Source organism: Ostrea edulis, chromosome 10, assembly GCF_947568905.1.
Source record: "Ostrea edulis chromosome 10, xbOstEdul1.1, whole genome shotgun sequence".
NCBI lineage: Eukaryota > Metazoa > Mollusca > Bivalvia > Ostreida > Ostreidae > Ostrea > Ostrea edulis.
Window position 1 is genome coordinate 26,006,253 of NC_079173.1, and position 14,521 is coordinate 26,020,773.

Below are 14,521 nucleotides of genomic sequence, written 5' to 3' on the forward strand. Positions count from 1 at the left end.
AGCTAATAATAGCATTTTTTTTCTAATATGAAGAATTGCAGTCCTGAAAAATTTGAAACCGGAATATATGGATCGTTTTAGTTTTGTCAACCAAATAAATACATTAGTGATTTCATATTTACCAAGAGTTGGAACTGAATATTATAAAACAGTCTTTTTAGTTATCATCGGCAATTTTATGGAATCAGTTGCTCGAGTTGTCAGAAGCTGTGGTTCTATTGCACCTGTTTAAAACATGTTAAATTGATAATTCTAACAAGTATATATATATATATATATATATATATAGGTAAAAAATAAAAATGAAACACAGAGACGTTTAGTAAAGCTTTAGCGCTTTCATTTCAAAGCTTCTGAAGATTTGAAATGAAAGCGCTAAAGCTTTACTAAACGTCTTCGTGTTTCATTTTTATTTTTTACCTATACTTTTACCGATCATTGCGAAAAGTAACTATTATCTATCTATCTATCTATCTATCTATCTATCATCTATCTATCTGTCTGTCTGTCTGTCTGTCTGTCTATCTCTTTTTTTTCAATGGTATCATATACTTGTATATTAGGTATTATTTTTTTTATTACGCTATCTATTTTCTATTCTCTTATTCATCTGTCTGTGAATGTGTTTTATACAGGACCACAATCATGTAAACTAATTATTTGATACTAATTACAGTGCTATCCTGTATAAATAAAAGAATTATTATTATCATATAAAACTGTTTCTAAATATTTTTATTTAATCTTCACGCCGTGCAAACATCATTTAGAATTACATCAAATCTTTGCTTTGGCTTTCTGTTTTGTGACACCCTGTATATACCATTACACAACCCACTAGACGGAAAATGTTTCAAGCTCTAAATGCAATTTTTTACCTGCCTTGTCTACAGGCGATGAAGCTAGCGTTAGCGAACAACGTAGAGCGTTCTGTAGCTGCATAAGGAAGTTTGTTCTTTTACAGAGATTTACTGAATATAGAAAGAGTCTGGCTTTTTAAAATTTACAATTTGGACCTAAGATTATTATTTGCAATGCTAAAATTAACCTTGAAAATTGACTAAACAGTGTTTTCCCTATCTAAGAACCGATTTCGGCCTTGAAGTCGTTCATGACAGGTCTACCCCTAAATAAAATCATGATATCTTGATATGTTGTAATCTTAAGAACAAGAACGATTTACAATAGAACTTGTTCAGGGACACCCTTCCCTTGGGTGTCAAAATTCATAAAACACCTACAATAAATCAGGTTACCTGTTATTTGACTGTCTGGTTCCTATCTACACCCTCAGTTCCTAAAGTCAGTGTGGTTAAGTAGGCTCCACCATTGTCACTGCATGTCGAGGTTCTTTTTTGTTAAGTTTCGAATCCACCTCACGAGACTCTTTTATATAATCATAAAAAAATTGACAGTACAACACAACTCGTGTATACACATCTTCAACACACCCATACGGACCCAATCATGACCAGGTTCTATATTCAATACTCTCCTAGAGAACCAGTCATGACCAGGTTATATATTCAACACACCCCTAGAGAACCAGTCATGACCAGGTTCTATATTCAATACTCTCTTAGAGAACCAGTCATGACCAGGTTCTATATTCAATACTCTCCAGTCAGGACCAGGCGGCCGTTTCACTAAGCGATCGTAGATCGTAAACGTACGATTACGTTTAAGATCATTTGACTCGCACGTATACGAGCGTTTCACGAAACCTATCGTAGTCGTAACACTTACGATTGCGATTTACGTCTGACTTTTTAGAACTCTTTTCTCTATGGAGGTAGATTTAAAATTAATCCTACCATGAAAAGAAATATTCATTCATTATTTCCTCATGGTTTTAAACATATCCTTATCGTCTGCAGTAACCCATGCAAGTTGTCAACAAAAATTAATGGAAATTTTGAGCCCGATCTCTAGTGTAACGTAAAGAAAATTCCTAGAATGTTTAAACAATTGATAGAATAATTTTTATTGACTTTCATGTAACTAAAATGGGGGTGGGGGTGATATAAGAAATAACATAAAAGATTTACATTTTAGAATTTTAAATGCCATGTATCGATCTGCTCATGTGAGCCAAATTTCCATCAATAAGTAAACTATGTTCAACGGATTAAAAAAAATGAATAAGAAAATGAAATTATATTGATAAAAGCAAATAATAAAATGAAAATAAAATTGCACACAAGAATAGGAGATTTTATCCTGCATCAAAACATGGATATGTACGTACTCCGGCGTTAAATCATTGTTGTAAAATAAGCTGTAACACTAATGACATATCTAGTCACTTATTTGTATAAATTTCAAACAAATCATGGGCTCAATTTGTCTCTAAAATGACTTGAAATTTATTTTCCCCATGCGTTTGTCTTTTATATATATATTTTTTTCCGTTTAGGCATGTAAGCATATGCTAACTTTCGTCTTTACGTGATGATGTATAATCCAGATCATTTATTAAAAATTATTATTGATATTACACTTTATGATGATTGATTTTTATATTGTTTAACGTCCCTCTCGTAAATTTTCACTAATATGGAGACGTCACCATTGCCGGTGAAGGGCTATAAAATGTAGGCCTATACTCGGCGCTTACGGCCATTGGGCAGGGAGGGATCTTTTTCATGGTACACCTGCTGTGACACGGGACCTCAGTGTTTGCAGTCTCATCCGAAGGACCGCCCCATTTAGTCGCCTCCTTCGATAAGCAAGAGGTACTGAGGACCTATTCTAATCCGGATCCCCACGGGAGTGCACTTTATAAAAAGGGGTCGGAACCCCAAGGGTCCGATAATGACCCTTCCCTTGTCTGTGTATACATATAGGTCTAGTCTGTATGTTTAATTTCTAACGACCTTCATAAAACTACAGAAACAATCCACTTGCAAAATTGGGATTTTAACCCCTCTCCCATTACCAAATCATTTTATTATCATATTTTCCTTAAAATGTGCATGTATTATGCAGTTAGTCAGTTGCATCAAAGGTATTGATCTGACGGGGGGAAAAAGCTGAGTACGTCGAATCGCAACGTCTCGGATCATTAAATCAACTGTTTCTAAAGAAATTTAATTTCTGAACATGAGAATAATGTCTTGGATCCTCTCTAATGTTAAATATACATGTGATCTAACGGTGATGCAGGCATATGTAGCTATCTCCCCATATCTGTTCTCGTTATTATTACATGCAAAGTTTGATATATTGACTAACCACCCCCCCCCCCCCCTCACTTTATAAAATATGAATTCTTGCATTGTCTTTTTATTTATTTCAGCAAACTGGTAACAAGGGCTAGGCCCGTTTTGGACCCGAACTTTGTGATACAATGAATTTACTCTATTTGTGGTATCACAGAGCCCGGGCCCAAAACGGACTTGACCCCTGTGAGACTGACATTTCTGTGGTTGTGCGTAACAAAGAAGGATAACTCTAATTGATTTAAGATTCGGGCTCGGACTGTACAATATTTTTGTGCAAAAGCAGACTTCAAGTCATTGTGATTGTTTTCTTCCTCCAAAGTATAAACAAACTCAGTCAGGTAAATACTACCACAAAATGATCTCAGGCGGGCCAGCATGGCGGCCATATTGCTCATTTACGTTCATGTAGGAGCACTTACGATAGCCCTAGACCACTCGTAGGGTTACGATCAATATTGATCGGAAATCGCAAATCGTAACTTTTAGTGAAACGGTCTTACGTGCTACGTTTACATTTAAGTCTACGTTTACGATCTACGATCGTTTAGTGAAACGGCCGCCAGGTTCTATATTCAATACTCTCCTAGAGAACCAGTCATGACCAGGTTATATATTCAACACACTCCTAGAGAACCAGTCAAGACCAGGTTCTATATTCAATACTCCCCTAGAGAATCAGTGAAGACCAGGTTCTGTATTCAACACTCTCCTAGATAACCAGTCATGATCAGATTTATAGGTAACACATCCCAAGATACTATATACGACCAGGGAATCGTGGAACATTTCGTTGTAATATACTTCATGCAGTGTATAAAAAATGGTCCGATTTCATTAGAACTGTTAATAAAAGATAGAATCACCTAGTAACAATAGACATAGCGGTTCCACATCTGCGATAAAGACAATCATGTTCTTTGAAACCACACGTATATAAGCCATTTCCATCGATTTGTTTAGTTTATACATGTACATCAGTACAGAGAGAGAAAACTGACAAGATGGTCGTATACTGACAAGGAGAGATATTGCATCCCATTATAAGGTAATCCAAGACGAATGTTCAATACCCACCTGTTTTTGTTGTTTGTGTGAAGACCATGGTTTGAAATATACCCTAATTTTCTACCCTTTTCACCCAAATGATTGTTTGGTGGTTTTTTGTTTTTTTTTACGTCCCGTCGAGAATTTTTCACTCATATCGAGACTTCACCAATGAAGTACCACAAATTTAAACCTATGCTTGGCGTTCAGGGCCGTAGCAGAGAGGATTCTTTATCGTGCTAACGCCTGCCGCGACACAGTACCTCCGTTTGTAAGATCATATTGGAAAGACCCGTGATTCTCTCTTCTAAATGCTGAGCGTTTGGCGAAGGAGTAATCACTACGTACTTTAACGTCTTAAGGTTGACGCGGCCATGGCACGAACTCACGACCTCCCGGTTACGAAGCGAACGCTCTACTTACTACTGAGCTACTGTGACCGGTTTCACCCATATGACCTTGAAACTGATCGCTTGGAGATGCCTTAAGCTTGACGGGTTTGATGATATTAGTAGTCCAGGAAAACTGTCCATTTTTCGTCATGTGATAATATTTATGCTGTTTGACGTCTTTCATACCGATTGTTAGGTCGTTCTTGGCACACTGATTTTGACTACGGATTACTCTGTTTACCTGATCAAGACATATGGCTCACGGCGGGTATGACCGGTCAACAGGAGATGCGTACTCCCCTTAGGCACCTGATCCCACCCGTGGTATATTCAGGGGTCCGTGTTTGCCCAACTCTTTATTTTGTATTTCTTACATGTATATCATAAGGAGTTATGAGATTGATCACTGTTCGTTATATTCACCATTCATTCATGGCGTCACAGTGACGTAATAATCGAGCGGTTCATAACTACACTCTGGAATATATTGTTCCTTATCCTAGGTCAGACAAGTATGTAGAAATATGATTGACTCCGGTTACGCATGTGTCCCTCTATATGAGATATGCTGGCTGTCCTGTACAATGTTATATATATATATATATATATATATATATATATATATATATATATATATATATAAACGCGTGACGTCACAATGCAGTTGTTTGGGATTGTAAACAATATGGATGCGTACTTTAACGTACTATAAGTATCCGAAATATTATCCTTAAATCTAAATAATGTGATTTCCAAGTTATCTACTGTATTGTGTTGTTGGAGAGAAAAATCTAGAATTTATTAATTTTTGTACTGTTTTATATCGAGTCATTTCATTTATTTGTGTTACAAATTCTCGATGGGACGTAAAACAAAACAAACCATAAATGTCCTTACATGACGTCATCTAGTTGTTGTACTAAATATAGAGGATGAGTTTTTCCCAGTTATTGGATACGTAGTTTACATAAAAAGTTTCGACCTTCCCCGAACATTTCCATACAATACCTAACAAACTACATATATGTAACCGGTATAATCAGGCAATAACCTCGTTCTCAGTTAAGTGATATAATGTCTTATATTAACCAATGATATATAATGTGTTGTATACATGTAACCTTATAAACCTTTGAGACTACCGTCTGTCTAAGCGCCAGATAGAGGATCGACTTTGTCGCATTTCAGATTTCAATAATTTACATGTATGTATATACTTTTAATATCGAACACTATTTTCCGATAAGTTTCACACATGTCACATGATATTCTAGGAAATTTTAACAAATAATAAAAAAATGTTAAAATGAAGTGGAGATTGGAGGAGACAGAAATCGATACTATAAGGTTAGTATGTACTGTACGTAGCACTCAAAGTTCGATGGGCTGAAAATAACATACACGCGTTTTCCGAGATGGCAATTCGCTTTTCAACTGGTGCATCTGTGAAAGGAAAACTATCAATTAATGTTAGTGCCAGACACACCTAGAAAAATGGTTTATACCATCAAGCCTAATTCCAACTAATTTGCCATGAGATAGCATTTTGTTTTTTAATAGGAACGAGTCTGATATCGGCGATGGCCATGATATTTGTGTGTGTGGTATGTTTCGTCCCAATCGATTTTTTTTATTCACCTGATCCCCACCTCCGGTGTGTCCAGGGGTCCGTGTTTGCCGAACTCTATATTTTGTATTGCTTATAGGAATTCATAGGCGTAGCTTGGGTTCGAATATTACCGAGGCAGGGGGTCTGGGGGGCTGTGCCCCCCAGAAGCTATCGACATTTTAACAACGTAAAAGGTGTTTTTTTTTTTTTTACCGAGGCAGCTGCCCCGGTTGCCTCAATGGAAGCTACACCACTGGGAATTATGAGATTGATCATTGTTCGTTATCTTCACTTTTTCATACAAACGTCACCAGCCACAAACTTTGAGCTACGCATGACACTTAAGTATGTATAACAATGAGGGCTCTTTCTTTTTTGGTAAAGGAACCGTTATTGCTTATGTTAAGCGTTAAGCGCCTTACATTTGACGCATGCCGGGATTTAGAATCAAACACGGTACCGCCTGATTGCAATGAAATCGCGACTGGTGGTGGTGACTAATCACAAGTATTGATAATTAACAGTGATAAGATGTTACTGAAAAAGATTTATATCTCACATTGGTCTAATCCGCCATGTAAATATTAATCCGCCATTTTAAAAAAAATTAAGGAAGTATGGTACATCAGAGAAATTTGATATGGATGAAAAGTGGAGGATCTTTACAACAATATTTTGAAATTAAAAAGTTTCAAATTTATACTTTATTTAGTAAAAAAATAAAATAAAATACAGTTCTAGTAGAAAGCAATCTGAAAATAATTGAAAACCCTGCTGGACTCTATCCCGCAATCTACAGTTCAGCAGTCGACGTGCTGCCTTTTTCTCATTTATTACAGTCGACTTGCTAACCTACTGAGCTACTCAGCTAGGCAATGAACTTGGAAATGAATAGAGAAATATTGCTAATATCTATTTTTCATATGTGTATTAAAAGGAAGTCGGCCTTTATGGCGATGTAGAGTACCTCCTTAAGCTCTGTTTGCTCCCATTTAACACTGATACCCCCTCTCTTTCTCTGTGAGTGCGTCTATCTTTCAGTCTTTTTCTGTTTCTCCGCGTCTAGGTCTCGAACCTTTATTTTTATCTCTCTGGGTCTATCTCTCAGTTTCAATCAATGTCCAGGGGCCGTGTTTACGCTACTTTTAATTTTGTATTCTTTATGAGATTTATGAAATTAATCACTGTTATCTTCCCCTTTTCATCATGTCAAACCATAACATTGTTATATTGTTTATTAAAACTATTCAAACAACTCATAAGGAGAGATGAAGGCTGATATCAGACAATTTGGACCTCACGCCCACACTTTTACTGTTGCAGAGTGTACACATACTTCAGTTTTTATTTGCGTTTTTCCACCGTTCAATTTCAAATCGTAAATTTTGACTTGTACTCTTGTTACTTAATGGTATTCAGATAGGATGCTCAATTCTAGCATATGACACTCAATGTTAGAATTGTCCATTATGGTTTTTAAAAAAAAAAAAAGTCTTTTAGTAGTTATATTAAGATATAGTAAATGTTTTATTTATCTTTCAATTGATAAAACATAAATGGTTCATTATCATAGCCATCCCATTCTTGAACAAAGAGTTTCTTTCACATGTGATTTCAACCATTTTACACTGTAAAAAAAAGTAGGTTTATCCGTGTCTTTCTGCATCATGATAATCCACACAGGCACGTGACTGGTTTTTTTTAGGCCGGAGATGTCGACTTCACCATTGTCTAGAATTCTCGACAAGCAAATGAAAAGAAAATCTCTAAACTATATTCTTTTTCTTCAAATTCCTAAATCGTCTTTGTGTGTGTGTTAGGGGAGGGCAGTTGGGGGGGGGGGGGGGGAGGGCAGTTGGGGGGGGGGGGGGGAGCTAAGCTTAACTTCGTCCTTCAATTTATCAGTTTCAGCTTACATTCGTACATATACAGGTTATATTAAACACTACTATCAAAAAGAAAGGGGGGAGTTATTAGTCAATATATATCTTACTATGCATATAGATATAACTAATTTTGCATGTCAAAATAATGGAAAATGAATATTGTCAAGACATTGTCAAAGGAGGCAAACTAGTGTGAAATATCCCAGTCCTTGGTTCTACTTTGGTTCTCCTAACAGCTGACAGAAATAGATGTACAGTGTATTACACAACATTTTGGGGGAAATGTCGGTAATGTCACTGTTGAATAACAGCCCATTTCCTTTTGAATTTCTCACATGTAGCGTTATTTGTTCGTAACGACCTGCAATCTTCTAACTTAGACGAGATACAGCGACACGCTCCTTATTCGTGGCTATTAGATTCATTTCGCAGATTACTGTCGATGTTCAATGGAATGGAGGAGGAGGGGATAAGAACAAAGGTTAAATAATTCTAAACTCTAAATCCTCGGAATACACTACAGGCTGTACGATCTACAGTGTTAGTACTTCTACTTCAGTTAGTCTTCATCCAGAAGCATATCCTAAACTAGCTTTTACTGTCAATGGTTCTTAAAATTACATTTTCCCCTCCGGGGTCCCCCCTTTATACATTTCTGATGACATGGTGATTTTACGCGTTTTGAAAGTTCATGAACTATATAATTTATTTCGTTTTAATCGACTACCACCAATTCTAAGATAACAACTTATACGCTAAAAGTGTCTATATATACTTATAGCCCAATGGAGAGCTAATTCACGTGGACAATAACCCTGGGATTCGACACAGAATTTTCTTTCGCATAAGTCAAACAACAAATGATAATAAAAATAATGAAAAATTCTTTTATTTAGCCAGGATAGCACAATTAGTATCTAATGACAAGTGTACATTGTAGTTATGTGCGAAACAAATTCACAGACAAATAATTGAGAAAATAGAGAATAGATAGCGTAATATTAAAAATATATACTGAAAATATATACACGATATCACTGGAAAAAATATAAACACATATCACTTGTTTGAGTTATAATGCTGCAGATATGCCGATTTAAACGATGCAGCAGAACCACATCTTCTGACAGACTCGGACAACTGATTCCATAAAATTGTGGAGGATACCTTAAAAGACTGTTTATAATATTCAATTCCAACTTTTGGTAAATATAAAAAAGTCCACTATTACTACTGTACTAACTTAGCTGAAATAACTAAAAAACATTCATAATTATATTCTGGTGTTATATTTTACAGGACTGTAATTCTCCATAGTAGAAAAAAGAAATACTGTTATTAGCTGAACCAGATTTAAAAACAGGAGATTTCTACACGGCATGGATTTATCGATGACGTCTATTGCAATCAGCTGCAAAATTCATGTTGTGTATTGGTAAAGGATATTTGTCCAGGTATACATATAAATGGAGGGGTTATATTCTAAACATACATTGTATATTATTTTCCCATTCAAGTCTACAATATCATTGAAACACACTAGCTGAATCACAAAGTCTCATTTACATAAACGAATCTGGCTTCAAGACCCTAACCTCAAAATAGACTTACGTCAAAATTTTGACTACTTATACGTTAAGATTGTCCTCTAGCACATACAGTGTATGCTAAAAATAAGTGCTGGTTATAGGAAAAAATTAAATGGCAAACTTTACTGTAAATTTTATTTGTTTATGAAAATAATTTCAAAAGTTAGTTGGATTCTAAATTTAGACTTCAAGTCTATTCTCAGGTTATGGTCTTGAGTCTAGGTATACATGTACTTTTATGTATTCAATACTAGTCAATGTATATAGTTTAATTGTACGTTAAAAAAATACAACACCACAGGGTTACGGATATTAAAGGGGCATTTAGTGTGAAAATGATGGGAACCTTTGTTTCTCAAAATCTCTAAATGAAGTAGTAATATATATTAATAACTATTAAAAACATTTATTTTGTACAAAAACAAGAGAAACCTAATAAGACTGTTATGTCGCCGCTTTTAGTGTAAGGAAACATACAAGGAAGAATCATTGGCTTGCAAGACAAAAATTATTTAATTACCAAAATTACATATTTACGTGCCTGCTTTAAGGGTAAATTAAATACTAGTGTTATTACTGAAATATATAACATAGAGCAATTTTCATTGAATTCAATTTCTGGTGAGAAAATGACCGCTAATGCCACTTTAAAGACATTTATAGAGAAAAACGGATACATGTAAGTAATTTTAGTATATTTGAGTTTACATTGTATATCGATGGTGTAATTTTATACAAACCTCAAGGGATTGTAACTGTATATACATGTAGTAACACTGAACAGGGCAATACGATATTGAAGGTCTCTGTGATAAACAGACGCGTGTTCTTTGGTGGTGGTGGTGGGGGGGGGGGGTAACTTCGTTAACACATTATAAAATTCTGTATTTCCGATTATGGGATAGAGTTATCAATGACCAAGCTACATGTCTTGTTATATTGATGTAAGAAATTTGCAGCCTTTTATTAAGAAATCTACTGATGACGATAACCTTGATCTTTGTCATTTTACAGGAGTCGTTCTTAAACATAAAATAAAAACATCTCATTATCAATTCAAAAGAAAGTAGATGGAGAGAGAAATAAACCCATCGCATTTATCATACCTATAAGCAAAACTTCTACTTTATTCATGATACATAAAAGCAAAACGTCTAAGTTCAGTTTGACAGTTTCAATTTTCTTTTTGTTCACCTATTCAGATGATGTCTGGAAACCACGGACAGCCAGATCAGCAGATCTTACACAAATGATCTCCTCTCTAAACACGGGTTATTTCATTAGAGAAACAAGACTGTGTAGATTTAAAGTCTGATCCCGATCAATTATCAAGGTACCAGGGAGTGCCACCGTCATTTCAATGGGACAAAAGCAACGAGATGAGATCAAATCGATAAAACCGAGAATACCCGAAATCAACCGACCGTGGCCGAGTTGGTCATCCGCTGGAGTGTGAAGTTTTCGCGCCATATATAAACCCGCGATCTGCGTCTGGTCTCATCGGTTCCGAGGGGAAGGGGACACGAACTGCCCAGGGAAGCGGTAGAGAGAACCACACAGACTTGAAACGTTGGAATGAGTGTTTCTGTTACGGTCAACACAAAAAGTAAGTGCTTTCTTATCTTAGAAAATTTTTATTTAAAAAATAAATTGATTTTATTTTCACATTTCTTATTTTGTAAAATCAAGAGAAAATTTCGATACTTAGATAATGTAACAGTAAAATTGTCTGATGATTGAACGTGCCTGAAATTAGCATGGTGTCTTACTAAATCGTGCTTGTTAAATGTTTTCTATGAAAACATTTTAAAACACTAACATTTTATGTTAACTTTGCAATGTCAAGAAAGTTCATCATTTCCTCAACCGACACAGTAAAAACAATTTTGATATTTTCCCCTTTGAAATCATGAAAAATACGGGGGTGTTAGTTGAAATTGAAGAGTTCCATTGTATCGTGCTACGTCATCAAAGACATAATTCAATATTTTGAAGAAGAAAATCTTACAAAACGTTTGGTTTTCTTCTCAACTTTAACCTGTTATAATAATAAAAAAAAAAAAAAAAATACATATTACATGGAAAATCCAGCATGTATGATTGATTCATGCTTAATTTTTATGCTGTGAGTCAGCAATGTTAAACGAATGATTTCTGCTACAATGTACCAAATTATTGTATATATTCAGGTACCGAAATTTCGTATTTTGAACAAAAGAATGAAGATGAATATGTTCAAAATATCTAGATTGTACCTAAATGATTTATCATGTTTGACTTTGCATTAGAAATAAAAGCCATTCAAATTTTTAAATTTTCTTGTAAATATTTGATTTTACCATTCTGACTTTCCATATATCTTTTTGGCACCATTTTGTGGCACCGATCATGTATCTTAAACCGCTAAAATAACCAGACGATATTTTTTATTCTATAAATAACCTGCTGCAAAGGAAGCGTTGCACATGCGTAATCGACGAAAATAAAAATAACACGATACAATGATACGCACGATGGGGGACGCTATATTTGGTGTGATTGGAAATATCTTAATGTGTGTGTCATTTTTCAACAAGTAGACATTGGTACCCAATTAATATTATCTAAAAACTTCATATTAAATCAATTATTTTTCCAACATTCAACACACTGTATTTTATTTATCCAGTATTTTTAGCCATTTTTCTTCTTCACATTTTCAATGTCGTTGTCTTCAATATCTTTAATATGAACGATGTGCGTATGGATCTTGATAGATATAATGACTGGGGGTAATTCTGAAGAAATAAAGGTAAAATGTGAATATAAAAATAAACTTCGTTTTTGAAAATACATGAGGGTATGGACAGCAACACTTCGCCTCGGAATACTTTTCATAAAGCGCTAACGAGCGTGAAGCGTCACGGTTGATACTCTCATGTGCAGTATTTTCAGATACCAAATTTATTTCTTAAGTATAGTATATATGTATTGTCACACAAACAGAAACAATTTGTCACAAGCAACGCATCTAAATGATATATTATAACTTATGAAATTTAGATAAAGAATTGAAAGTGTTTGAAACCGGGAGGAAAAGAAAGAAAAATTAAATCAAAACTGTTTCTCATTAAGAATATGATAAACATCACGCTTGCCATTAGGGTTTACCTTGGGTTTTAAAAACCACAAATTCAAATACAATGTGTATGACTTGTTAAAAAAAAAAGTAATATCGGTGTATTATAATTATCAATGTATAATTAAATAGAATGATGTGTCTTTTTGTAATTTTTTTGTGTTTACTCTTAATTCAACACGTTGCCGAATTCATAAGTAACCCAATTTGATGAAGTTCAGTCATCCAAAAACGCTTCCGTCCGTTATCTGGATGTTATTTCGAGTACACATATTCGTGTTCATTAAACCGAACCCGCCTGAGGGTTGATCTGTATAGGTCAGCTAATGCACCTAAATTGTTCATTAACGCGTTATAGATAAATATAAATGTTCCCCTCCCGACGTCAAAAGTTTAAATAACAGATCTTACGTCACAAGGTCGGACCTTTTGTTGAAATTTTCGTAATGTCGATCCCAATCACAAATCATTTTGGTGAACATTTAAAGGAGAAAAACCGGGTTAATGAAATTGAAGTAATGATCGTAAATTTCCTCGTCTATTATGTGAATACTATCCCATTTCTCTGGTTTTCTAACGAACATTTGGCTCTCTATATATTTTTAGTTAATTTCATAACACTCTAGATATGATATTTTCGTCCAGACAAAATTCTAGACAAAGTAGAACAATAATATTATAGTTTTTATAAAGGCGAAATGTCATCCATTAATTTCCCTTATCACCAGTTAGAACTGTAATTAAACACTTTGATGTATCTTTTTCTTTTATGCAATACACCTAAATACAGTGTAAAAATCCATCGTCATTCCGACAAAGATGTTTACAAGATATACAAATCTACACGTAAATGCATGTAATAACATAGTTAAACAGTCTCGCTTAAAGTAAGAATTTCGCAAATTCGATAACGATCTAATTTGCCAATGAAACCTGTCAATGGGTCAACAATTGTTAGGCTGTTCTTTACACACTGATTTTGACAACGTATTACTCCGTTTACTTGATCAAAATATAGGGCTCGCGGTGGGTTTGACCGGTCAATACATGGGACGCTTACTCCTCCTCGGCACCTGATCCCACCTGTGGTATTCCAGGGGTCCGTGATTGCCCAATTCCTTATATTTACATTTGCCAATACACTTCCTTAAATGACAGTACTAATGAAATCGATGTTCAATTTCGTGTAACATGAATTTTGGTCACGTGATCAGTTTGTTCTTGCGTATGAATACAATCACCGCTTCAAAGGTCAGTTCCTGTACTTTCACCTGGCTTCTTGCTTATGCAATGCATTGGGGGATTTAGAACCCCCTTTCGCCATAAATTTAAATAATAGAAATAGTGTGAGTAAAATTCCAGATTGGCACCTAAAATGGCTGAGTATTTTGGCTAATACTTGACTTTCACACACCCCTTTCGTAAACCCTGGATCCGCCACTGCAATGATATCATAACAGAAACAAACGCAGCAGGATATTTATACAGAGTTTATTTTGTAAACAAACAAGAATTTCCATCAATTTATAAAAGAGAAACATTAAATATACCGTTCTTTTGTTTCATTTTAAACAGTTTTAAATACCGTCTGCAACTATGCCTAAATTGCAACTTCTGCATGGCGAATTTATAAAACAAAGTTCTATGATATTGGAAGCG